We start from the raw sequence: 20,961 nt of genomic DNA, 5'->3' as shown, positions 1-20,961 counted from the left end.
CGATCGATCCGACCGGCCCCACATTGCTCGCGCGCGTCGTGCTCGCGCTGAGATACGCACTAGATGCTCATCGCCGTCAAAATAAAAAAAAAAAAAAAACAAAAAACTAGTTGAAAACGGGAGGTGAGACGAGAAAATAAAATACAAAAAGGTGGGGTGGGGGTGCAACACGAGGACTTCCCAGGGGGTCACCCATCCTAGTACTACTCTCGCCCAAGCACGCTTAACTTCGGAGTTCTGATGGGATCCGGTGCATTAGTGCTGGTATGATCGCACCCGTAAGTCTATGCACGCAATTCGGTTTTATGTTGAGAAACTTGCGCCGCAGCGGCTTAAAGCGTCGATAACTTTTGACTCGGGATGAGTTACGAGGCGATCTGCATACGCACGCGAAGCTCTTTCAGACGCCGTCGGCGTGTCAATTTGGCGAAGCCCCATTGACCCCGCGCTCGCAGTGAAAAGAGGCCGTTTAGCCCAGCTTCCGCCACTATTAGACGCGATCGACGCGTTTATCGGTGCAATCAGCTCGTTCGATCGATCCGACCGGCCCCACATTGCTCGCGCTGAGGTATGCATTAGATGCTCATCGCTGTCAAAAAAAAAAAAAAAAAAAAAAACGAAAAGCTACTAGAAAACGGGAGGTGAGACGAGAAAATAAACTACAAAAAGGTGGGGTGGGGGTGCAACACGAGGACTTCCCAGGGGGTCACCCATCCTAGTACTACTCTCGCCCAAGCACGCTTAACTTTGGAGTTCTGATGGGATCCGGTGCATTAGTGCTGGTATGATCGCACCCGTAAGTCTATGCACGCAATTCGGTTTTATGTTGAGAACCTTGCGCCGCAGCGGCTTAAAGCGTCGATAACTTTTGACTCGGGATGAGTTACGAGGCGATCTGCATACGCACGCGAAGCTCTTTCAGACGCCGTCGGCGTGTCAATTAGGCGAAGCCCCATTGACCCCGCGCTCGCAGTGAAAAGAGGCCGTTTAGCCCAGCTTCCGCCACTATTAGACGCGATCGACGCGTTTATCGGTGCAATCAGCTCGTTCGATCGATCCGACCGGCCCCACATTGCTCGCGCGCGTCGTGCTCGCGCTGAGATATGCACTAGATGCTCATCGCCGTCAAAAAAAAAAAAAAAAAAAAACAAAAAACTAGTTGAAAACGGGAGGTGAGACGAGAAAATAAAATACAAAAAGGTGGGGTGGGGGTGCAACACGAGGACTTCCCAGGGGGTCACCCATCCTAGTACTACTCTCGCCCAAGCACGCTTAACTTCGGAGTTCTGATGGGATCCGGTGCATTAGTGCTGGTATGATCGCACCCGTAAGTCTATGCACGCAATTCGGTTTTATGTTGAGAACCTTGCGCCGCGGCGGCTTAAAGCGTCGATAACTTTTGACTCGGGATGAGTTACGAGGCGATCTGCATACGCACGCGAAGCTCTTTCAGACGCCGTCGGCGTGTCAATTAGGCGAAGCCCCATTGACCCCGCGCTCGCAGTGAAAAGAGGCCGTTTAGCCCAGCTTCCGCCACTATTAGACGCGATCGACGCGTTTATCGGTGCAATCAGCTCGTTCGATCGATCCGACCGGCCCCACATTGCTCGCGCGCGTCGTGCTCGCGCTGAGATACGCACTAGATGCTCATCGCTGTCAAAAAAAAAAAAAAAAAAAAACAAAAACTACTTGAAAACGGGAGGTGAGACGAGAAAATAAAATACAAAAAGGTGGGGTGGGGGTGCAACACGAGGACTTCCCAGGGGGTCACCCATCCTAGTACTACTCTCGCCCAAGCACGCTTAACTTCGGAGTTCTGATGGGATCCGGTGCATTAGTGCTGGTATGATCGCACCCGTAAGTCTATGCACGCAATTCGGTTTTATGTTGAGAAACTTGCGCCGCAGCGGCTTAAAGCGTCGATAACTTTTGACTCGGGATGAGTTACGAGGCGATATGCATACGCACGCGAAGCTCTTTCAGACGCCGTCGGCGTGTCAATTTTGCGAAGCCCCATTGACCCCGCGCTCGCAGTGAAAAGAGGCCGTTTAGCCCAGCTTCCGCCACTATTAGACGCGATCGACGCGTTTATCGGTGCAATCAGCTCGTTCGATCGATCCGACCGGCCCCACATTGCTCGCGCTGAGGTATGCATTAGATGCTCATCGCTGTCAAAAAAAAAAAAAAAAAAAAGAAACGAAAAGCTACTAGAAAACGGGAGGTGAGACGAGAAAATAAACTACAAAAAGGTGGGGGGGGGTGCAACACGAGGACTTCCCAGGGGGTCACCCATCCTAGTACTACTCTCGCCCAAGCACGCTTAACTTTGGAGTTCTGATGGGATCCGGTGCATTAGTGCTGGTATGATCGCACCCGTAAGTCTATGCACGCAATTCGGTTTTATGTTGAGAACCTTGCGCCGCAGCGGCTTAAAGCGTCGATAACTTTTGACTCGGGATGAGTTACGAGGCGATCTGCATACGCACGCGAAGCTCTTTCAGACGCCGTCGGCGTGTCAATTTTGCGAAGCCCCATTGACCCCGCGCTCGCAGTGAAAAGAGGTCGTTTAGCCCAGCTTCCGCCACTATTAGACGCGATCGACGCGTTTATCGGTGCAATCAGCTCGTTCGATCGATCCGACCGGCCCCACATTGCTCGCGCTGAGGTATGCATTAGATGCTCATCGCTGTCAAAAAAAAAAAAAAAAAACGAAAAGCTACTAGAAAACGGGAGGTGAGACGAGAAAATAAACTACAAAAAGATGGAAGGGGGTGCAACACGAGGACTTCCCAGGGGGTCACCCATCCTAGTACTACTCTCGCCCAAGCACGCTTAACTTTGGAGTTCTGATGGGATCCGGTGCGTTAGTGCTGGTATGATCGCACCCGTAAGTCTATGCACGCAATTCGGTTTTATGTTGAGAAACTTGCGCCGCAGCGGCTTAAAGCGTCGATAACTTTTGACTCGGGATGAGTTACGAGGCGATCTGCATACGCACGCGAAGCTCTTTCAGACGCCGTCGGCGTGTCAATTTTGCGAAGCCCCATTGACCCCGCGCTCGCAGTGAAAAGAGGTCGTTTAGCCCAGCTTCCGCCACTATTAGACGCGATCGACGCGTTTATCGGTGCAATCAGCTCGTTCGATCGATCCGACCGGCCCCACAATGCTCGCGCTGAGGTATGCATTAGATGCTCATCGCTGTCAAAAAAAAAAAAAAAAAAAAACGAAAAGCTACTAGAAAACGGGAGGTGAGACGAGAAAATAAACTACAAAAAGATGGAAGGGGTGCAACACGAGGACTTCCCAGGGGGTCACCCATCCTAGTACTACTCTCGCCCAAGCACGCTTAACTTTGGAGTTCTGATGGGATCCGGTGCATTAGTGCTGGTATGATCGCACCCGTAAGTCTATGCACGCAATTCGGTTTTATGTTGAGAAACTTGCGCCGCAGCGGCTTAAAGCGTCGATAACTTTTGACTCGGGATGAGTTACGAGGCGATCTGCATACGCACGCGAAGCTCTTTCAGACGCCGTCGGCGTGTCAATTTGGCGAAGCCCCATTGACCCCGCGCTCGCAGTGAAAAGAGGCCGTTTAGCCCAGCTTCCGCCACTATTAGACGCGATCGACGCGTTTATCGGTGCAATCAGCTCGTTCGATCGATCCGACCGGCCCCACATTGCTCGCGCTGAGGTATGCATTAGATGCTCATCGCTGTCAAAAAAAAAAAAAAAAGAAACGAAAAGCTACTAGAAAACGGGAGGTGAGACGAGAAAATAAACTACAAAAAGATGGAAGGGGGTGCAACACGAGGACTTCCCAGGGGGTCACCCATCCTAGTACTACTCTCGCCCAAGCACGCTTAACTTTGGAGTTCTGATGGGATCCGGTGCATTAGTGCTGGTATGATCGCACCCGTAAGTCTATGCACGCAATTCGGTTTTATGTTGAGAAACTTGCGCCGCAGCGGCTTAAAGCGTCGATAACTTTTGACTCGGGATGAGTTACGAGGCGATCTGCATACGCACGCGAAGCTCTTTCAGACGCCGTCGGCGTGTCAATTTGGCGAAGCCCCATTGACCCCGCGCTCGCAGTGAAAAGAGGCCGTTTAGCCCAGCTTCCGCCACTATTAGACGCGATCGACGCGTTTATCGGTGCAATCAGCTCGTTCGATCGATCCGACCGGCCCCACATTGCTCGCGCTGAGGTATGCATTAGATGCTCATCGCTGTCAAAAAAAAAAAAAAGAAACGAAAAGCTACTAGAAAACGGGAGGTGAGACGAGAAAATAAACTACAAAAAGGTGGGGTGGGGGTGCAACACGAGGACTTCCCAGGGGGTCACCCATCCTAGTACTACTCTCGCCCAAGCACGCTTAACTTCGGAGTTCTGATGGGATCCGGTGCATTAGTGCTGGTATGATCGCACCCGTAAGTCTATGCACGCAATTCGGTTTTATGTTGAGAACCTTGCGCCGCAGCGGCTTAAAGCGTCGATAACTTTTGACTCGGGATGAGTTACGAGGCGATCTGCATACGCACGCGAAGCTCTTTCAGACGCCGTCGGCGTGTCAATTTTGCGAAGCCCCATTGACCCCGCGCTCGCAGTGAAAAGAGGTCGTTTAGCCCAGCTTCCGCCACTATTAGACGCGATCGACGCGTTTATCGGTGCAATCAGCTCGTTCGATCGATCCGACCGGCCCCACATTGCTCGCGCTGAGGTATGCATTAGATGCTCATCGCTGTCAAAAAAAAAAAAAAAAACGAAAAGCTACTAGAAAACGGGAGGTGAGACGAGAAAATAAACTACAAAAAGATGGAAGGGGGTGCAACACGAGGACTTCCCAGGGGGTCACCCATCCTAGTACTACTCTCGCCCAAGCACGCTTAACTTCGGAGTTCTGATGGGATCCGGTGCATTAGTGCTGGTATGATCGCACCCGTAAGTCTATGCACGCAATTCGGTTTTATGTTGAGAAACTTGCGCCGCAGCGGCTTAAAGCGTCGATAACTTTTGACTCGGGATGAGTTACGAGGCGATATGCATACGCACGCGAAGCTCTTTCAGACGCCGTCGGTGTGTCAATTAGGCGAAGCCCCATTGACCCCGCGCTCGCAGTGAAAAGAGGCCGTTTAGCCCAGCTTCCGCCACTATTAGACGCGATCGACGCGTTTATCGGTGCAATCAGCTCGTTCGATCGATCCGACCGGCCCCACAATGCTCGCGCTGAGGTATGCATTAGATGCTCATCGCTGTCAAAAAAAAAAAAAAAAACGAAAAGCTACTTGAAAACGGGAGGTGAGACGAGAAAATAAACTACAAAAAGATGGAAGGGGTTGCAACACGAGGACTTCCCAGGGGGTCACCCATCCTAGTACTACTCTCGCCCAAGCACGCTTAACTTTGGAGTTCTGATGGGATCCGGTGCATTAGTGCTGGTATGATCGCACCCGTAAGTCTATGCACGCAATTCGGTTTTATGTTGAGAAACTTGCGCCGCAGCGGCTTAAAGCGTCGATAACTTTTGACTCGGGATGAGTTACGAGGCGATCTGCATACGCACGCGAAGCTCTTTCAGACGCCGTCGGCGTGTCAATTTGGCGAAGCCCCATTAACCCCGCGCTCGCAGTGAAAAGAGGCCGTTTAGCCCAGCTTCCGCCACTATTAGACGCGATCGACGCGTTTATCGGTGCAATCAGCTCGTTCGATCGATCCGACCGGCCCCACAATGCTCGCGCTGAGGTATGCATTAGATGCTCATCGCTGTCAAAAAAAAAAAAAAAAAGCTACTAGAAAACGGGAGGTGAGACGAGAAAATAAACTACAAAAAGTGGGGTGGGGGTGCAACACGAGGACTTCCCAGGGGGTCACCCATCCTAGTACTACTCTCGCCCAAGCAAGCACGCTTAACTTCGGAGTTCTGATGGGATCCGGTGCATTAGTGCTGGTATGATCGCACCCGTAAGTCTATGCACGCAATTCGGTTTTATGTTGAGAAACTTGCGCCGCAGCGGCTTAAAGCGTCGATAACTTTTGACTCGGGATGAGTTACGAGGCGATCTGCATACGCACGCGAAGCTCTTTCAGACGCCGTCGGTGTGTCAATTAGGCGAAGCCCCATTGACCCCGCGCTCGCAGTGAAAAGAGGCCGTTTAGCCCAGCTTCCGCCACTATTAGACGCGATCGACGCGTTTATCGGTGCAATCAGCTCGTTCGATCGATCCGACCGGCCCCACATTGCTCGCGCTGAGGTATGCATTAGATGCTCATCGCTGTCAAAAAAAAAAAAAAAAAAAAAACGAAAAGCTACTAGAAAACGGGAGGTGAGACGAGAAAATAAACTACAAAAAGGTGGGGTGGGGGTGCAACACGAGGACTTCCCAGGGGGTCACCCATCCTAGTACTACTCTCGCCCAAGCACGCTTAACTTCGGAGTTCTGATGGGATCCGGTGCATTAGTGCTGGTATGATCGCACCCGTAAGTCTATGCACGCAATTCGGTTTTATGTTGAGAACCTTGCGCCGCAGCGGCTTAAAGCGTCGATAACTTTTGACTCGGGATGAGTTACGAGGCGATATGCATACGCACGCGAAGCTCTTTCAGACGCCGTCGGCGTGTCAATTTGGCGAAGCCCCATTGACCCCGCGCTCGCAGTGAAAAGAGGCCGTTTAGCCCAGCTTCCGCCACTATTAGACGCGATCGACGCGTTTATCGGTGCAATCAGCTCGTTCGATCGATCCGACCGGCCCCACATTGCTCGCGCTGAGGTATGCATTAGATGCTCATCGCTGTCAAAAAAAAAAAAAAAAAAACGAAAAGCTACTTGAAAACGGGAGGTGAGACGAGAAAATAAACTACAAAAAGGTGGGGTGGGGGTGCAACACGAGGACTTCCCAGGGGGTCACCCATCCTAGTACTACTCTCGCCCAAGCACGCTTAACTTCGGAGTTCTGATGGGATCCGGTGCATTAGTGCTGGTATGATCGCACCCGTAAGTCTATGCACGCAATTCGGTTTTATGTTGAGAACCTTGCGCCGCAGCGGCTTAAAGCGTCGATAACTTTTGACTCGGGATGAGTTACGAGGCGATATGCATACGCACGCGAAGCTCTTTCAGACGCCGTCGGCGTGTCAATTTGGCGAAGCCCCATTGACCCCGCGCTCGCAGTGAAAAGAGGCCGTTTAGCCCAGCTTCCGCCACTATTAGACGCGATCGACGCGTTTATCGGTGCAATCAGCTCGTTCGATCGATCCGACCGGCCCCACAATGCTCGCGCTGAGGTATGCATTAGATGCTCATCGCTGTCAAAAAAAAAAAAAAACGAAAAGCTACTAGAAAACGGGAGGTGAGACGAGAAAATAAACTACAAAAAGTGGGGTGGGGGTGCAACACGAGGACTTCCCAGGGGGTCACCCATCCTAGTACTACTCTCGCCCAAGCACGCTTAACTTCGGAGTTCTGATGGGATCCGGTGCATTAGTGCTGGTATGATCGCACCCGTAAGTCTATGCACGCAATTCGGTTTTATGTTGAGAAACTTGCGCCGCAGCGGCTTAAAGCGTCGATAACTTTTGACTCGGGATGAGTTACGAGGCGATCTGCATACGCACGCGAAGCTCTTTCAGACGCCGTCGGTGTGTCAATTAGGCGAAGCCCCATTGACCCCGCGCTCGCAGTGAAAAGAGGCCGTTTAGCCCAGCTTCCGCCACTATTAGACGCGATCGACGCGTTTATCGGTGCAATCAGCTCGTTCGATCGATCCGACCGGCCCCACATTGCTCGCGCTGAGGTATGCATTAGATGCTCATCGCTGTCAAAAAAAAAAAAAAAAGAAACGAAAAGCTACTAGAAAACGGGAGGTGAGACGAGAAAATAAACTACAAAAAGATGGAAGGGGTTGCAACACGAGGACTTCCCAGGGGGTCACCCATCCTAGTACTACTCTCGCCCAAGCACGCTTAACTTTGGAGTTATGATGGGATCCGGTGCATTAGTGCTGGTATGATCGCACCCGTAAGTCTATGCACGCAATTCGGTTTTATGTTGAGAAACTTGCGCCGCAGCGGCTTAAAGCGTCGATAACTTTTGACTCGGGATGAGTTACGAGGCGATCTGCATACGCACGCGAAGCTCTTTCAGACGCCGTCGGCGTGTCAATTTGGCGAAGCCCCATTGACCCCGCGCTCGCAGTGAAAAGAGGCCGTTTAGCCCAGCTTCCGCCACTATTAGACGCGATCGACGCGTTTATCGGTGCAATCAGCTCGTTCGATCGATCCGACCGGCCCCACAATGCTCGCGCTGAGGTATGCATTAGATGCTCATCGCTGTCAAAAAAAAAAAAAAACGAAAAGCTACTAGAAAACGGGAGGTGAGACGAGAAAATAAACTACAAAAAGTGGGGTGGGGGTGCAACACGAGGACTTCCCAGGGGGTCACCCATCCTAGTACTACTCTCGCCCAAGCACGCCCAAGCACGCTTAACTTCGGAGTTCTGATGGGATCCGGTGCATTAGTGCTGGTATGATCGCACCCGTAAGTCTATGCACGCAATTCGGTTTTATGTTGAGAAACTTGCGCCGCAGCGGCTTAAAGCGTCGATAACTTTTGACTCGGGATGAGTTACGAGGCGATCTGCATACGCACGCGAAGCTCTTTCAGACGCCGTCGGTGTGTCAATTAGGCGAAGCCCCATTGACCCCGCGCTCGCAGTGAAAAGAGGCCGTTTAGCCCAGCTTCCGCCACTATTAGACGCGATCGACGCGTTTATCGGTGCAATCAGCTCGTTCGATCGATCCGACCGGCCCCACATTGCTCGCGCTGAGGTATGCATTAGATGCTCATCGCTGTCAAAAAAAAAAAAAAAAAAGAAACGAAAAGCTACTAGAAAACGGGAGGTGAGACGAGAAAATAAACTACAAAAAGGTGGGGTGGGGGTGCAACACGAGGACTTCCCAGGGGGTCACCCATCCTAGTACTACTCTCGCCCAAGCACGCTTAACTTCGGAGTTCTGATGGGATCCGGTGCATTAGTGCTGGTATGATCGCACCCGTAAGTCTATGCACGCAATTCGGTTTTATGTTGAGAACCTTGCGCCGCAGCGGCTTAAAGCGTCGATAACTTTTGACTCGGGATGAGTTACGAGGCGATATGCATACGCACGCGAAGCTCTTTCAGACGCCGTCGGCGTGTCAATTTGGCGAAGCCCCATTGACCCCGCGCTCGCAGTGAAAAGAGGCCGTTTAGCCCAGCTTCCGCCACTATTAGACGCGATCGACGCGTTTATCGGTGCAATCAGCTCGTTCGATCGATCCGACCGGCCCCACATTGCTCGCGCTGAGGTATGCATTAGATGCTCATCGCTGTCAAAAAAAAAAAAAAAAAAACGAAAAGCTACTAGAAAACGGGAGGTGAGACGAGAAAATAAACTACAAAAAGGTGGGGTGGGGGTGCAACACGAGGACTTCCCAGGGGGTCACCCATCCTAGTACTACTCTCGCCCAAGCACGCTTAACTTCGGAGTTCTGATGGGATCCGGTGCATTAGTGCTGGTATGATCGCACCCGTAAGTCTATGCACGCAATTCGGTTTTATGTTGAGAACCTTGCGCCGCAGCGGCTTAAAGCGTCGATAACTTTTGACTCGGGATGAGTTACGAGGCGATCTGCATACGCACGCGAAGCTCTTTCAGACGCCGTCGGCGTGTCAATTTGGCGAAGCCCCATTGACCCCGCGCTCGCAGTGAAAAGAGGCCGTTTAGCCCAGCTTCCGCCACTATTAGACGCGATCGACGCGTTTATCGGTGCAATCAGCTCGTTCGATCGATCCGACCGGCCCCACATTGCTCGCGCTGAGGTATGCATTAGATGCTCATCGCTGTCAAAAAAAAAAAAAAAACGAAAAGCTACTAGAAAACGGGAGGTGAGACGAGAAAATAAACTACAAAAAGTGGGGTGGGGGTGCAACACGAGGACTTCCCAGGGGGTCACCCATCCTAGTACTACTCTCGCCCAAGCACGCAAGCACGCTTAACTTCGGAGTTCTGATGGGATCCGGTGCATTAGTGCTGGTATGATCGCACCCGTAAGTCTATGCACGCAATTCGGTTTTATGTTGAGAAACTTGCGCCGCAGCGGCTTAAAGCGTCGATAACTTTTGACTCGGGATGAGTTACGAGGCGATCTGCATACGCACGCGAAGCTCTTTCAGACGCCGTCGGTGTGTCAATTAGGCGAAGCCCCATTGACCCCGCGCTCGCAGTGAAAAGAGGCCGTTTAGCCCAGCTTCCGCCACTATTAGACGCGATCGACGCGTTTATCGGTGCAATCAGCTCGTTCGATCGATCCGACCGGCCCCACAATGCTCGCGCTGAGGTATGCATTAGATGCTCATCGCTGTCAAAAAAAAAAAAAAAGAAACGAAAAGCTACTTAGAAAACGGGAGGTGAGACGAGAAAATAAACTACAAAAAGATGGAAGGGGTTGCAACACGAGGACTTCCCAGGGGGTCACCCATCCTAGTACTACTCTCGCCCAAGCACGCTTAACTTTGGAGTTCTGATGGGATCCGGTGCATTAGTGCTGGTATGATCGCACCCGTAAGTCTATGCACGCAATTCGGTTTTATGTTGAGAAACTTGCGCCGCAGCGGCTTAAAGCGTCGATAACTTTTGACTCGGGATGAGTTACGAGGCGATCTGCATACGCACGCGAAGCTCTTTCAGACGCCGTCGGCGTGTCAATTTGGCGAAGCCCCATTGACCCCGCGCTCGCAGTGAAAAGAGGCCGTTTAGCCCAGCTTCCGCCACTATTAGACGCGATCGACGCGTTTATCGGTGCAATCAACTCGTTCGATCGATCCGACCGGCCCCACAATGCTCGCGCTGAGGTATGCATTAGATGCTCATCGCTGTCAAAAAAAAAAAAAAAACGAAAAGCTACTAGAAAACGGGAGGTGAGACGAGAAAATAAACTACAAAAAGTGGGGTGGGGGTGCAACACGAGGACTTCCCAGGGGGTCACCCATCCTAGTACTACTCTCGCCCAAGCACGCAAGCACGCTTAACTTCGGAGTTCTGATGGGATCCGGTGCATTAGTGCTGGTATGATCGCACCCGTAAGTCTATGCACGCAATTCGGTTTTATGTTGAGAAACTTGCGCCGCAGCGGCTTAAAGCGTCGATAACTTTTGACTCGGGATGAGTTACGAGGCGATCTGCATACGCACGCGAAGCTCTTTCAGACGCCGTCGGCGTGTCAATTTGGCGAAGCCCCATTGACCCCGCGCTCGCAGTGAAAAGAGGCCGTTTAGCCCAGCTTCCGCCACTATTAGACGCGATCGACGCGTTTATCGGTGCAATCAGCTCGTTCGATCGATCCGACCGGCCCCACATTGCTCGCGCTGAGGTATGCATTAGATGCTCATCGCTGTCAAAAAAAAAAAAAAAAAGAAACGAAAAGCTACTAGAAAACGGGAGGTGAGACGAGAAAATAAACTACAAAAAGGTGGGGTGGGGGTGCAACACGAGGACTTCCCAGGGGGTCACCCATCCTAGTACTACTCTCGCCCAAGCACGCTTAACTTCGGAGTTCTGATGGGATCCGGTGCATTAGTGCTGGTATGATCGCACCCGTAAGTCTATGCACGCAATTCGGTTTTATGTTGAGAACCTTGCGCCGCAGCGGCTTAAAGCGTCGATAACTTTTGACTCGGGATGAGTTACGAGGCGATATGCATACGCACGCGAAGCTCTTTCAGACGCCGTCGGCGTGTCAATTTGGCGAAGCCCCATTGACCCCGCGCTCGCAGTGAAAAGAGGCCGTTTAGCCCAGCTTCCGCCACTATTAGACGCGATCGACGCGTTTATCGGTGCAATCAGCTCGTTCGATCGATCCGACCGGCCCCACATTGCTCGCGCTGAGGTATGCATTAGATGCTCATCGCTGTCAAAAAAAAAAAAAAAGAAACGAAAAGCTACTAGAAAACGGGAGGTGAGACGAGAAAATAAACTACAAAAAGGTGGGGTGGGGGTGCAACACGAGGACTTCCCAGGGGGTCACCCATCCTAGTACTACTCTCGCCCAAGCACGCTTAACTTCGGAGTTCTGATGGGATCCGGTGCATTAGTGCTGGTATGATCGCACCCGTAAGTCTATGCACGCAATTCGGTTTTATGTTGAGAACCTTGCGCCGCAGCGGCTTAAAGCGTCGATAACTTTTGACTCGGGATGAGTTACGAGGCGATCTGCATACGCACGCGAAGCTCTTTCAGACGCCGTCGGCGTGTCAATTTGGCGAAGCCCCATTGACCCCGCGCTCGCAGTGAAAAGAGGCCGTTTAGCCCAGCTTCCGCCACTATTAGACGCGATCGACGCGTTTATCGGTGCAATCAGCTCGTTCGATCGATCCGACCGGCCCCACAATGCTCGCGCTGAGGTATGCATTAGATGCTCATCGCTGTCAAAAAAAAAAAAAAACGAAAAGCTACTAGAAAACGGGAGGTGAGACGAGAAAATAAACTACAAAAAGTGGGGTGGGGGTGCAACACGAGGACTTCCCAGGGGGTCACCCATCCTAGTACTACTCTCGCCCAAGCACGCTTAACTTCGGAGTTCTGATGGGATCCGGTGCATTAGTGCTGGTATGATCGCACCCGTAAGTCTATGCACGCAATTCGGTTTTATGTTGAGAAACTTGCGCCGCAGCGGCTTAAAGCGTCGATAACTTTTGACTCGGGATGAGTTACGAGGCGATCTGCATACGCACGCGAAGCTCTTTCAGACGCCGTCGGCGTGTCAATTAGGCGAAGCCCCATTGACCCCGCGCTCGCAGTGAAAAGAGGCCGTTTAGCCCAGCTTCCGCCACTATTAGACGCGATCGACGCGTTTATCGGTGCAATCAGCTCGTTCGATCGATCCGACCGGCCCCACATTGCTCGCGCTGAGGTATGCATTAGATGCTCATCGCTGTCAAAAAAAAAAAAAAAAAAAGAAACGAAAAGCTACTAGAAAACGGGAGGTGAGACGAGAAAATAAACTACAAAAAGGTGGGGTGGGGGTGCAACACGAGGACTTCCCAGGGGGTCACCCATCCTAGTACTACTCTCGCCCAAGCACGCTTAACTTCGGAGTTCTGATGGGATCCGGTGCATTAGTGCTGGTATGATCGCACCCGTAAGTCTATGCACGCAATTCGGTTTTATGTTGAGAAACTTGCGCCGCAGCGGCTTAAAGCGTCGATAACTTTTGACTCGGGATGAGTTACGAGGCGATATGCATACGCACGCGAAGCTCTTTCAGACGCCGTCGGCGTGTCAATTTGGCGAAGCCCCATTGACCCCGCGCTCGCAGTGAAAAGAGGCCGTTTAGCCCAGCTTCCGCCACTATTAGACGCGATCGACGCGTTTATCGGTGCAATCAGCTCGTTCGATCGATCCGACCGGCCCCACATTGCTCGCGCTGAGGTATGCATTAGATGCTCATCGCTGTCAAAAAAAAAAAAAAAAAAAAAACGAAAAGCTACTAGAAAACGGGAGGTGAGACGAGAAAATAAACTACAAAAAGGTGGGGTGGGGGTGCAACACGAGGACTTCCCAGGGGGTCACCCATCCTAGTACTACTCTCGCCCAAGCACGCTTAACTTCGGAGTTCTGATGGGATCCGGTGCATTAGTGCTGGTATGATCGCACCCGTAAGTCTATGCACGCAATTCGGTTTTATGTTGAGAACCTTGCGCCGCAGCGGCTTAAAGCGTCGATAACTTTTGACTCGGGATGAGTTACGAGGCGATATGCATACGCACGCGAAGCTCTTTCAGACGCCGTCGGCGTGTCAATTTTGCGAAGCCCCATTGACCCCGCGCTCGCAGTGAAAAGAGGTCGTTTAGCCCAGCTTCCGCCACTATTAGACGCGATCGACGCGTTTATCGGTGCAATCAGCTCGTTCGATCGATCCGACCGGCCCCACATTGCTCGCGCTGAGGTATGCATTAGATGCTCATCGCTGTCAAAAAAAAAAAAAAAGAAACGAAAAGCTACTAGAAAACGGGAGGTGAGACGAGAAAATAAACTACAAAAAGATGGAAGGGGGTGCAACACGAGGACTTCCCAGGGGGTCACCCATCCTAGTACTACTCTCGCCCAAGCACGCTTAACTTTGGAGTTCTGATGGGATCCGGTGCGTTAGTGCTGGTATGATCGCACCCGTAAGTCTATGCACGCAATTCGGTTTTATGTTGAGAAACTTGCGCCGCAGCGGCTTAAAGCGTCGATAACTTTTGACTCGGGATGAGTTACGAGGCGATATGCATACGCACGCGAAGCTCTTTCAGACGCCGTCGGCGTGTCAATTTTGCGAAGCCCCATTGACCCCGCGCTCGCAGTGAAAAGAGGTCGTTTAGCCCAGCTTCCGCCACTATTAGACGCGATCGACGCGTTTATCGGTGCAATCAGCTCGTTCGATCGATCCGACCGGCCCCACATTGCTCGCGCTGAGGTATGCATTAGATGCTCATCGCTGTCAAAAAAAAAAAAAAAAAGAAACGAAAAGCTACTAGAAAACGGGAGGTGAGACGAGAAAATAAACTACAAAAAGATGGAAGGGGGTGCAACACGAGGACTTCCCAGGGGGTCACCCATCCTAGTACTACTCTCGCCCAAGCACGCTTAACTTTGGAGTTCTGATGGGATCCGGTGCGTTAGTGCTGGTATGATCGCACCCGTAAGTCTATGCACGCAATTCGGTTTTATGTTGAGAAACTTGCGCCGCAGCGGCTTAAAGCGTCGATAACTTTTGACTCGGGATGAGTTACGAGGCGATCTGCATACGCACGCGAAGCTCTTTCAGACGCCGTCGGCGTGTCAATTTTGCGAAGCCCCATTGACCCCGCGCTCGCAGTGAAAAGAGGTCGTTTAGCCCAGCTTCCGCCACTATTAGACGCGATCGACGCGTTTATCGGTGCAATCAGCTCGTTCGATCGATCCGACCGGCCCCACATTGCTCGCGCTGAGGTATGCATTAGATGCTCATCGCTGTCAAAAAAAAAAAAAAAAAAAGAAACGAAAAGCTACTAGAAAACGGGAGGTGAGACGAGAAAATAAACTACAAAAAGGTGGGTGGGGGTGCAACACGAGGACTTCCCAGGGGGTCACCCATCCTAGTACTACTCTCGCCCAAGCACGCTTAACTTTGGAGTTCTGATGGGATCCGGTGCATTAGTGCTGGTATGATCGCACCCGTAAGTCTATGCACGCAATTCGGTTTTATGTTGAGAACCTTGCGCCGCAGCGGCTTAAAGCGTCGATAACTTTTGACTCGGGATGAGTTACGAGGCGATCTGCATACGCACGCGAAGCTCTTTCAGACGCCGTCGGCGTGTCAATTTTGCGAAGCCCCATTGACCCCGCGCTCGCAGTGAAAAGAGGTCGTTTAGCCCAGCTTCCGCCACTATTAGACGCGATCGACGCGTTTATCGGTGCAATCAGCTCGTTCGATCGATCCGACCGGCCCCACATTGCTCGCGCTGAGGTATGCATTAGATGCTCATCGCTGTCAAAAAAAAAAAAAAAAACGAAAAGCTACTAGAAAACGGGAGGTGAGACGAGAAAATAAACTACAAAAAGATGGAAGGGGGTGCAACACGAGGACTTCCCAGGGGGTCACCCATCCTAGTACTACTCTCGCCCAAGCACGCTTAACTTTGGAGTTCTGATGGGATCCGGTGCGTTAGTGCTGGTATGATCGCACCCGTAAGTCTATGCACGCAATTCGGTTTTATGTTGAGAAACTTGCGCCGCAGCGGCTTAAAGCGTCGATAACTTTTGACTCGGGATGAGTTACGAGGCGATCTGCATACGCACGCGAAGCTCTTTCAGACGCCGTCGGCGTGTCAATTTTGCGAAGCCCCATTGACCCCGCGCTCGCAGTGAAAAGAGGTCGTTTAGCCCAGCTTCCGCCACTATTAGACGCGATCGACGCGTTTATCGGTGCAATCAGCTCGTTCGATCGATCCGACCGGCCCCACATTGCTCGCGCTGAGGTATGCATTAGATGCTCATCGCTGTCAAAAAAAAAAAAAAAGAAACGAAAAGCTACTAGAAAACGGGAGGTGAGACGAGAAAATAAACTACAAAAAGATGGAAGGGGGTGCAACACGAGGACTTCCCAGGGGGTCACCCATCCTAGTACTACTCTCGCCCAAGCACGCTTAACTTTGGAGTTCTGATGGGATCCGGTGCGTTAGTGCTGGTATGATCGCACCCGTAAGTCTATGCACGCAATTCGGTTTTATGTTGAGAAACTTGCGCCGCAGCGGCTTAAAGCGTCGATAACTTTTGACTCGGGATGAGTTACGAGGCGATCTGCATACGCACGCGAAGCTCTTTCAGACGCCGTCGGCGTGTCAATTTTGCGAAGCCCCATTGACCCCGCGCTCGCAGTGAAAAGAGGTCGTTTAGCCCAGCTTCCGCCACTATTAGACGCGATCGACGCGTTTATCGGTGCAATCAGCTCGTTCGATCGATCCGACCGGCCCCACATTGCTCGCGCTGAGGTATGCATTAGATGCTCATCGCTGTCAAAAAAAAAAAAAAAAAAGAAACGAAAAGCTACTAGAAAACGGGAGGTGAGACGAGAAAATAAACTACAAAAAGATGGAAGGGGGTGCAACACGAGGACTTCCCAGGGGGTCACCCATCCTAGTACTACTCTCGCCCAAGCACGCTTAACTTTGGAGTTCTGATGGGATCCGGTGCGTTAGTGCTGGTATGATCGCACCCGTAAGTCTATGCACGCAATTCGGTTTTATGTTGAGAAACTTGCGCCGCAGCGGCTTAAAGCGTCGATAACTTTTGACTCGGGATGAGTTACGAGGCGATCTGCATACGCACGCGAAGCTCTTTCAGACGCCGTCGGTGTGTCAATTAGGCGAAGCCCCATTGACCCCGCGCTCGCAGTGAAAAGAGGCCGTTTAGCCCAGCTTCCGCCACTATTAGACGCGATCGACGCGTTTATCGGTGCAATCAGCTCGTTCGATCGATCCGACCGGCCCCCACAATGCTCGCGCTGAGGTATGCATTAGATGCTCATCGCTGTCAAAAAAAAAAAAAAAAAAGAAAAGCTACTAGAAAACGGGAGGTGAGACGAGAAAATAAACTACAAAAAGATGGAAGGGGTGCAACACGAGGACTTCCCAGGGGGTCACCCATCCTAGTACTACTCTCGCCCAAGCACGCTTAACTTTGGAGTTCTGATGGGATCCGGTGCATTAGTGCTGGTATGATCGCACCCGTAAGTCTATGCACGCAATTCGGTTTTATGTTGAGAAACTTGCGCCGCAGCGGCTTAAAGCGTCGATAACTTTTGACTCGGGATGAGTTACGAGGCGATCTGCATACGCACGCGAAGCTCTTTCAGACGCCGTCGGAGTGTCAATTTGGCGAAGCCCCATTGACCCCGCGCTCGCAGTGAAAAGAGGCCGTTTAGCCCAGCTTCCGCCACTATTAGACGCGATCGACGCGTTTATCGGTGCAATCAGCTCGTTCGATCGATCCGACCGGCCCCACAATGCTCGCGCTGAGGTATGCATTAGATGCTCATCGCTGTCAAAAAAAAAAAAAAAAAAGCTACTAGAAAACGGGAGGTGAGACGAGAAAATAAACTACAAAAAGGTGGGGTGGGGGTGCAACACGAGGACTTCCCAGGGGGTCACCCATCCTAGTACTACTCTCGCCCAAGCACGCAAGCACGCTTAACTTCGGAGTTCTGATGGGATCCGGTGCATTAGTGCTGGTATGATCGCACCCGTAAGTCTATGCACGCAATTCGGTTTTATGTTGAGAAACTTGCGCCGCAGCGGCTTAAAGCGTCGATAACTTTTGACTCGGGATGAGTTACGAGGCGATATGCATACGCACGCGAAGCTCTTTCAGACGCCGTCGGCGTGTCAATTTTGCGAAGCCCCATTGACCCCGCGCTCGCAGTGAAAAGAGGCCGTTTAGCCCAGCTTCCGCCACTATTAGACGCGATCGACGCGTTTATCGGTGCAATCAGCTCGTTCGATCGATCCGACCGGCCCCACATTGCTCGCGCTGAGGTATGCATTAGATGCTCATCGCTGTCAAAAAAAAAAAAAAAAAAAAAACGAAAAGCTACTAGAAAACGGGAGGTGAGACGAGAAAATAAACTACAAAAAGGTGGGGTGGGGGTGCAACACGAGGACTTCCCAGGGGGTCACCCATCCTAGTACTACTCTCGCCCAAGCACGCTTAACTTCGGAGTTCTGATGGGATCCGGTGCATTAGTGCTGGTATGATCGCACCCGTAAGTCTATGCACGCAATTCGGTTTTATGTTGAGAACCTTGCGCCGCAGCGGCTTAAAGCGTCGATAACTTTTGACTCGGGATGAGTTACGAGGCGATATGCATACGCACGCGAAGCTCTTTCAGACGCCGTCGGCGTGTCAATTTTGCGAAGCCCCATTGACCCCGCGCTCGCAGTGAAAAGAGGTCGTTTAGCCCAGCTTCCGCCACTATTAGACGCGATCGACGCGTTTATCGGTGCAATCAGCTCGTTCGATCGATCCGACCGGCCCCACATTGCTCGCGCTGAGGTATGCATTAGATGCTCATCGCTGTCAAAAAAAAAAAAAAAGAAACGAAAAGCTACTAGAAAACGGGAGGTGAGACGAGAAAATAAACTACAAAAAGATGGAAGGGGGTGCAACACGAGGACTTCCCAGGGGGTCACCCATCCTAGTACTACTCTCGCCCAAGCACGCTTAACTTTGGAGTTCTGATGGGATCCGGTGCGTTAGTGCTGGTATGATCGCACCCGTAAGTCTATGCACGCAATTCGGTTTTATGTTGAGAAACTTGCGCCGCAGCGGCTTAAAGCGTCGATAACTTTTGACTCGGGATGAGTTACGAGGCGATCTGCATACGCACGCGAAGCTCTTTCAGACGCCGTCGGCGTGTCAATTTTGCGAAGCCCCATTGACCCCGCGCTCGCAGTGAAAAGAGGTCGTTTAGCCCAGCTTCCGCCACTATTAGACGCGATCGACGCGTTTATCGGTGCAATCAGCTCGTTCGATCGATCCGACCGGCCCCACATTGCTCGCGCTGAGGTATGCATTAGATGCTCATCGCTGTCAAAAAAAAAAAAAAAAACGAAAAGCTACTAGAAAACGGGAGGTGAGACGAGAAAATAAACTACAAAAAGATGGAAGGGGGTGCAACACGAGGACTTCCCAGGGGGTCACCCATCCTAGTACTACTCTCGCCCAAGCACGCTTAACTTTGGAGTTCTGATGGGATCCGGTGCGTTAGTGCTGGTATGATCGCACCCGTAAGTCTATGCACGCAATTCGGTTTTATGTTGAGAAACTTGCGCCGCAGCGGCTTAAAGCGTCGATAACTTTTGACTCGGGATGAGTTACGAGGCGATCTGCATACGCACGCGAAGCTCTTTCAGACGCCGTCGGCGTGTCAATTTTGCGAAGCCCCATTGACCCCGCGCTCGCAGTGAAAAGAGGTCGTTTAGCCCAGCTTCCGCCACTATTAGACGCGATCGACGCGTTTATCGGTGCAATCAGCTCGTTCGATCGATCCGACCGGCCCCACATTGCTCGCGCTGAGGTATGCATTAGATGCTCATCGCTGTCAAAAAAAAAAAAAAAAAAAAACGAAAAGCTACTAGAAAACGGGAGGTGAGACGAGAAAATAAACTACAAAAAGATGGAAGGGGGTGCAACACGAGGACTTCCCAGGGGGTGACCCATCCTAGTACTACTCTCGCCCAAGCACGCTTAACTTTGGAGTTATGATGGGATCCGGTGCGTTAGTGCTGGTATGATCGCACCCGTAAGTCTATGCACGCAATTCGGTTTTATGTTGAGAAACTTGCGCCGCAGCGGCTTAAAGCGTCGATAACTTTTGACTCGGGATGAGTTACGAGGCGATCTGCATACGCACGCGAAGCTCTTTCAGACGCCGTCGGTGTGTCAATTAGGCGAAGCCCCATTGACCCCGCGCTCGCAGTGAAAAGAGGCCGTTTAGCCCAGCTTCCGCCACTATTAGACGCGATCGACGCGTTTATCGGTGCAATCAGCTCGTTCGATCGATCCGACCGGCCCCACAATGCTCGCGCTGAGGTATGCATTAGATGCAAATCGCTGTCAAAAAAAAAAAAAAAAACGAAAAGCTACTAGAAAACGGGAGGTGAGACGAGAAAATAAACTACAAAAAGATGGAAGGGGTTGCAACACGAGGACTTCCCAGGGGGTCACCCATCCTAGTACTACTCTCGCCCAAGCACGCTTAACTTTGGAGTTCTGATGGGATCCGGTGCATTAGTGCTGGTATGATCGCACCCGTAAGTCTATGCACGCAATTCGGTTTTATGTTGAGAAACTTGCGCCGCAGCGGCTTAAAGCGTCGATAACTTTTGACTCGGGATGAGTTACGAGGCGATCTGCATACGCACGCGAAGCTCTTTCAGACGCCGTCGGAGTGTCAATTTGGCGAATCCCCATTGACCCCGCGCTCGCAGTGAAAAGAGGCCGTTTAGCCCAGCTTCCGCCACTATTAGACGCGATCGACGCGTTTATCGGTGCAATCAGCTCGTTCGATCGATCCGACCGGCCCCACAATGCTCGCGCTGAGGTATGCATTAGATGCTCATCGCTGTCAAAAAAAAAAAAACGAAAAGCTACTAGAAAACGGGAGGTGAGACGAGAAAATAAACTACAAAAAGGTGGGGTGGGGGTGCAACACGAGGACTTCCCAGGGGGTCACCCATCCTAGTACTACTCTCGCCCAAGCACGCGCAAGCACGCTTAACTTCGGAGTTCTGATGGGATCCGGTGCATTAGTGCTGGTATGATCGCACCCGTAAGTCTATGCACGCAATTCGGTTTTATGTTGAGAAACTTGCGCCGCAGCGGCTTAAAGCGTCGATAACTTTTGACT

At 51.6% G+C, this 20,961-nt stretch overlaps 35 non-coding genes and 6 pseudogenes across 35 annotated transcripts; all 41 read right to left on the bottom strand.

Annotated features, from left to right (window-relative positions):
- Window positions 1–159: 159 nt before the first annotated feature.
- LOC148769498 (5S ribosomal RNA) lies at window positions 160–278 on the bottom strand. The gene has a single exon (XR_016032816.1). It is a non-coding gene; the product is annotated as a 5S ribosomal RNA (ribosomal RNA).
- A 399-nt stretch (window positions 279–677) lies between these two features.
- Window positions 678–796, bottom strand: LOC148769497 (5S ribosomal RNA). Its single transcript, XR_016032575.1, has one exon. It is a non-coding gene; the product is annotated as a 5S ribosomal RNA (ribosomal RNA).
- A 412-nt stretch (window positions 797–1,208) lies between these two features.
- On the bottom strand, window positions 1,209–1,327 carry LOC148769496 (5S ribosomal RNA). Its single transcript, XR_016032815.1, has one exon. It is a non-coding gene; the product is annotated as a 5S ribosomal RNA (ribosomal RNA).
- Window positions 1,328–1,738: 411 nt separating this feature from the next.
- On the bottom strand, window positions 1,739–1,857 carry LOC148769495 (5S ribosomal RNA). Its single transcript, XR_016032813.1, has one exon. It is a non-coding gene; the product is annotated as a 5S ribosomal RNA (ribosomal RNA).
- Window positions 1,858–2,256: 399 nt separating this feature from the next.
- On the bottom strand, window positions 2,257–2,375 carry LOC148769494 (5S ribosomal RNA). Its single transcript, XR_016032573.1, has one exon. It is a non-coding gene; the product is annotated as a 5S ribosomal RNA (ribosomal RNA).
- A 393-nt stretch (window positions 2,376–2,768) lies between these two features.
- Window positions 2,769–2,887, bottom strand: LOC148769493 (5S ribosomal RNA). The gene has a single exon (XR_016032637.1). It is a non-coding gene; the product is annotated as a 5S ribosomal RNA (ribosomal RNA).
- A 395-nt stretch (window positions 2,888–3,282) lies between these two features.
- Window positions 3,283–3,401, bottom strand: LOC148769492 (5S ribosomal RNA). Its single transcript, XR_016032572.1, has one exon. It is a non-coding gene; the product is annotated as a 5S ribosomal RNA (ribosomal RNA).
- A 395-nt stretch (window positions 3,402–3,796) lies between these two features.
- On the bottom strand, window positions 3,797–3,915 carry LOC148769491 (5S ribosomal RNA). Its single transcript, XR_016032571.1, has one exon. It is a non-coding gene; the product is annotated as a 5S ribosomal RNA (ribosomal RNA).
- A 394-nt stretch (window positions 3,916–4,309) lies between these two features.
- Window positions 4,310–4,428, bottom strand: LOC148769490 (5S ribosomal RNA). Its single transcript, XR_016032808.1, has one exon. It is a non-coding gene; the product is annotated as a 5S ribosomal RNA (ribosomal RNA).
- Window positions 4,429–4,820: 392 nt separating this feature from the next.
- On the bottom strand, window positions 4,821–4,939 carry LOC148769489 (5S ribosomal RNA). The gene has a single exon (XR_016032797.1). It is a non-coding gene; the product is annotated as a 5S ribosomal RNA (ribosomal RNA).
- A 392-nt stretch (window positions 4,940–5,331) lies between these two features.
- Window positions 5,332–5,450, bottom strand: LOC148769488 (5S ribosomal RNA). The gene has a single exon (XR_016032683.1). It is a non-coding gene; the product is annotated as a 5S ribosomal RNA (ribosomal RNA).
- A 386-nt stretch (window positions 5,451–5,836) lies between these two features.
- LOC148769487 (5S ribosomal RNA) lies at window positions 5,837–5,959 on the bottom strand. Its single transcript, XR_016032710.1, has one exon. It is a non-coding gene; the product is annotated as a 5S ribosomal RNA (ribosomal RNA).
- Window positions 5,960–6,357: 398 nt separating this feature from the next.
- Window positions 6,358–6,476, bottom strand: LOC148769486 (5S ribosomal RNA). Its single transcript, XR_016032786.1, has one exon. It is a non-coding gene; the product is annotated as a 5S ribosomal RNA (ribosomal RNA).
- A 395-nt stretch (window positions 6,477–6,871) lies between these two features.
- Window positions 6,872–6,990, bottom strand: LOC148769485 (5S ribosomal RNA). The gene has a single exon (XR_016032774.1). It is a non-coding gene; the product is annotated as a 5S ribosomal RNA (ribosomal RNA).
- Window positions 6,991–7,380: 390 nt separating this feature from the next.
- LOC148769484 (5S ribosomal RNA) lies at window positions 7,381–7,499 on the bottom strand. The gene has a single exon (XR_016032762.1). It is a non-coding gene; the product is annotated as a 5S ribosomal RNA (ribosomal RNA).
- Window positions 7,500–7,894: 395 nt separating this feature from the next.
- LOC148769483 (5S ribosomal RNA) lies at window positions 7,895–8,013 on the bottom strand (annotated as a pseudogene).
- Window positions 8,014–8,403: 390 nt separating this feature from the next.
- Window positions 8,404–8,532, bottom strand: LOC148769482 (5S ribosomal RNA; annotated as a pseudogene).
- Window positions 8,533–8,930: 398 nt separating this feature from the next.
- On the bottom strand, window positions 8,931–9,049 carry LOC148769481 (5S ribosomal RNA). Its single transcript, XR_016032750.1, has one exon. It is a non-coding gene; the product is annotated as a 5S ribosomal RNA (ribosomal RNA).
- Window positions 9,050–9,444: 395 nt separating this feature from the next.
- On the bottom strand, window positions 9,445–9,563 carry LOC148769480 (5S ribosomal RNA). Its single transcript, XR_016032738.1, has one exon. It is a non-coding gene; the product is annotated as a 5S ribosomal RNA (ribosomal RNA).
- Window positions 9,564–9,954: 391 nt separating this feature from the next.
- On the bottom strand, window positions 9,955–10,081 carry LOC148769479 (5S ribosomal RNA; annotated as a pseudogene).
- Window positions 10,082–10,476: 395 nt separating this feature from the next.
- Window positions 10,477–10,595, bottom strand: LOC148769478 (5S ribosomal RNA). Its single transcript, XR_016032681.1, has one exon. It is a non-coding gene; the product is annotated as a 5S ribosomal RNA (ribosomal RNA).
- Window positions 10,596–10,986: 391 nt separating this feature from the next.
- Window positions 10,987–11,113, bottom strand: LOC148769477 (5S ribosomal RNA; annotated as a pseudogene).
- A 397-nt stretch (window positions 11,114–11,510) lies between these two features.
- Window positions 11,511–11,629, bottom strand: LOC148769476 (5S ribosomal RNA). Its single transcript, XR_016032727.1, has one exon. It is a non-coding gene; the product is annotated as a 5S ribosomal RNA (ribosomal RNA).
- A 395-nt stretch (window positions 11,630–12,024) lies between these two features.
- On the bottom strand, window positions 12,025–12,143 carry LOC148769475 (5S ribosomal RNA). Its single transcript, XR_016032716.1, has one exon. It is a non-coding gene; the product is annotated as a 5S ribosomal RNA (ribosomal RNA).
- A 390-nt stretch (window positions 12,144–12,533) lies between these two features.
- LOC148769474 (5S ribosomal RNA) lies at window positions 12,534–12,652 on the bottom strand. The gene has a single exon (XR_016032705.1). It is a non-coding gene; the product is annotated as a 5S ribosomal RNA (ribosomal RNA).
- Window positions 12,653–13,051: 399 nt separating this feature from the next.
- Window positions 13,052–13,170, bottom strand: LOC148769473 (5S ribosomal RNA). The gene has a single exon (XR_016032693.1). It is a non-coding gene; the product is annotated as a 5S ribosomal RNA (ribosomal RNA).
- A 398-nt stretch (window positions 13,171–13,568) lies between these two features.
- LOC148769472 (5S ribosomal RNA) lies at window positions 13,569–13,687 on the bottom strand. Its single transcript, XR_016032682.1, has one exon. It is a non-coding gene; the product is annotated as a 5S ribosomal RNA (ribosomal RNA).
- Window positions 13,688–14,081: 394 nt separating this feature from the next.
- On the bottom strand, window positions 14,082–14,200 carry LOC148769471 (5S ribosomal RNA). Its single transcript, XR_016032635.1, has one exon. It is a non-coding gene; the product is annotated as a 5S ribosomal RNA (ribosomal RNA).
- Window positions 14,201–14,596: 396 nt separating this feature from the next.
- Window positions 14,597–14,715, bottom strand: LOC148769470 (5S ribosomal RNA). Its single transcript, XR_016032634.1, has one exon. It is a non-coding gene; the product is annotated as a 5S ribosomal RNA (ribosomal RNA).
- Window positions 14,716–15,113: 398 nt separating this feature from the next.
- LOC148769469 (5S ribosomal RNA) lies at window positions 15,114–15,232 on the bottom strand. Its single transcript, XR_016032570.1, has one exon. It is a non-coding gene; the product is annotated as a 5S ribosomal RNA (ribosomal RNA).
- Window positions 15,233–15,624: 392 nt separating this feature from the next.
- LOC148769468 (5S ribosomal RNA) lies at window positions 15,625–15,743 on the bottom strand. Its single transcript, XR_016032633.1, has one exon. It is a non-coding gene; the product is annotated as a 5S ribosomal RNA (ribosomal RNA).
- A 394-nt stretch (window positions 15,744–16,137) lies between these two features.
- On the bottom strand, window positions 16,138–16,256 carry LOC148769467 (5S ribosomal RNA). The gene has a single exon (XR_016032632.1). It is a non-coding gene; the product is annotated as a 5S ribosomal RNA (ribosomal RNA).
- A 397-nt stretch (window positions 16,257–16,653) lies between these two features.
- Window positions 16,654–16,772, bottom strand: LOC148769466 (5S ribosomal RNA). Its single transcript, XR_016032631.1, has one exon. It is a non-coding gene; the product is annotated as a 5S ribosomal RNA (ribosomal RNA).
- A 392-nt stretch (window positions 16,773–17,164) lies between these two features.
- LOC148769465 (5S ribosomal RNA) lies at window positions 17,165–17,283 on the bottom strand. The gene has a single exon (XR_016032569.1). It is a non-coding gene; the product is annotated as a 5S ribosomal RNA (ribosomal RNA).
- A 388-nt stretch (window positions 17,284–17,671) lies between these two features.
- Window positions 17,672–17,798, bottom strand: LOC148769464 (5S ribosomal RNA; annotated as a pseudogene).
- A 398-nt stretch (window positions 17,799–18,196) lies between these two features.
- LOC148769463 (5S ribosomal RNA) lies at window positions 18,197–18,315 on the bottom strand. Its single transcript, XR_016032671.1, has one exon. It is a non-coding gene; the product is annotated as a 5S ribosomal RNA (ribosomal RNA).
- A 394-nt stretch (window positions 18,316–18,709) lies between these two features.
- Window positions 18,710–18,828, bottom strand: LOC148769462 (5S ribosomal RNA). Its single transcript, XR_016032630.1, has one exon. It is a non-coding gene; the product is annotated as a 5S ribosomal RNA (ribosomal RNA).
- A 392-nt stretch (window positions 18,829–19,220) lies between these two features.
- On the bottom strand, window positions 19,221–19,339 carry LOC148769461 (5S ribosomal RNA). The gene has a single exon (XR_016032629.1). It is a non-coding gene; the product is annotated as a 5S ribosomal RNA (ribosomal RNA).
- A 396-nt stretch (window positions 19,340–19,735) lies between these two features.
- LOC148769460 (5S ribosomal RNA) lies at window positions 19,736–19,854 on the bottom strand. The gene has a single exon (XR_016032801.1). It is a non-coding gene; the product is annotated as a 5S ribosomal RNA (ribosomal RNA).
- A 392-nt stretch (window positions 19,855–20,246) lies between these two features.
- Window positions 20,247–20,365, bottom strand: LOC148769459 (5S ribosomal RNA). Its single transcript, XR_016032680.1, has one exon. It is a non-coding gene; the product is annotated as a 5S ribosomal RNA (ribosomal RNA).
- Window positions 20,366–20,754: 389 nt separating this feature from the next.
- Window positions 20,755–20,883, bottom strand: LOC148769458 (5S ribosomal RNA; annotated as a pseudogene).
- Between the last annotated feature and the right edge of the window lie 78 nt (window positions 20,884–20,961).

This window comes from Erythranthe guttata, chromosome 7 (assembly GCF_056151865.1).
Source record: "Erythranthe guttata isolate IM_541 chromosome 7, IM_541, whole genome shotgun sequence".
NCBI classification, from domain to species: Eukaryota; Viridiplantae; Streptophyta; class Magnoliopsida; order Lamiales; family Phrymaceae; genus Erythranthe; species Erythranthe guttata.
This window is presented reverse-complemented; position numbering and strand designations above follow the sequence as displayed.